The 1,316-nt window shown below is 54.3% G+C and overlaps 1 non-coding gene across 1 annotated transcript; it reads left to right on the top strand.

Annotated features, from left to right (window-relative positions):
* The first annotated feature begins 639 nt into the window (after window positions 1-639).
* LOC121879719 lies at window positions 640-803 on the top strand. The gene has a single exon (XR_006091405.1). It is a non-coding gene; the product is annotated as a 5.8S ribosomal RNA (ribosomal RNA).
* The last annotated feature ends 513 nt before the right edge of the window (window positions 804-1,316 follow it).

The following is a 1,316-nucleotide window of genomic DNA, read 5'->3' as shown; positions in this document are numbered from 1 at the left end:
TGCAAGTCATCAGCTTGCGCTGACTACGTCCCTGCCCTTTGTACACACCGCCCGTCGCTACTACCGATTGAATGATTTAGTGAGGCCTTCGGACTGGCGCTCTTGGATTGTCGGCCCCGTTGCCCGCGAGGGTTTTCTGAGGTCGTCGCCTCGAGCTGACGGAAAGATGTCCAAACTTGATCATTTAGAGGAAGTAAAAGTCGTAACAAGGTTTCCGTAGGTGAACCTGCGGAAGGATCATTAACAGAGAGAAAGAGAACGGGGCGCTCTTAAAACTACTACTACTCTCCTGATTTGGGCGGTCTCGGGCTCTGCTCTGGCAACTCCAGCAGCGAAAGAGGACAATCCCGGCCCCCGCACCAAAAATAGGTACCACCACGCTGTAGGTGGACCACACTCGGGCGAGAGCGCGAAGACCGGAGGAGGAGGACGGACGGGGCTTTGGACGGCTGCCCGTCCGTTCCTTACTACCGGCGAATAAGCCTCTTGACCCAAAAAGAGTGAAATTCAAGTGTCAAAAAACAACAACAAGCCGTCCGGCCAAACCCAAACCACAAACTTGGGCTATGTCTGTCAAACCCTTTCATTGAGACTCGACCTGTGATGGTTAGTCGCAAAAAGACCAAATGGCAAATACACAACTCTTAACGGGGGATCACTCGGCTCGTGGGTCGATGAAGACCGCAGCAAACTGCGTGTCGGTATGTGAATCGCAAGAATACCAGATACATCGACAAGTTGAACGCATATTGCGGCGGCGGCAGCCATATGAGCTTGTCGCCGCCACTCCTCTACGAGGGTCGGAAATATACATCCATCGGTTGCTGCGAGTTCGGTGCCTGCTGACTGTCTCCCCGACACGAGGGTAACCCGAACCGAGCTTCCGCCTTGGGGTTTAATCGCCCGCGCCTTGCGCGAGGCGTGCCCTTAAAAACAAGCAAGCCTATCACTAGCAAGTCCATGGACTTGGCGCACCCACATTCAACCACAACAAAGCGACAGTTGTCGCCCTCGCAAATAACTGGAGGCGGCGCTCTTTTGCCTGCTGTCCACAGAGACACGAATGGCCGTCGGCCGCTCATGGCTGATGCTGCACATGTTCTAAGAGGCACTCCATCCCACGAAGAGGAAACGAAACCGGGTCGGATATCTTTTAAGTAAGCCCCGCCGGAATTTCGTCTATCACCTCGAAAAGAGTGCTTGGCATGCATTGCAGTGGAACCTAAATTGATGAGTGCGCCTGGGCCCGCAGTCTACCATGTAGTGGTGCAGGCAGAGAGATGAGAATGCTTGGGTGACGCCGTGCTCTTCCTCAC

This window comes from Homarus americanus, unplaced genomic scaffold (assembly GCF_018991925.1).
Source record: "Homarus americanus isolate GMGI-L3 unplaced genomic scaffold, GMGI_Hamer_2.0 scaffold20075, whole genome shotgun sequence".
Lineage (NCBI taxonomy): Eukaryota > Metazoa > Arthropoda > Malacostraca > Decapoda > Nephropidae > Homarus > Homarus americanus.
This window is presented reverse-complemented; position numbering and strand designations above follow the sequence as displayed.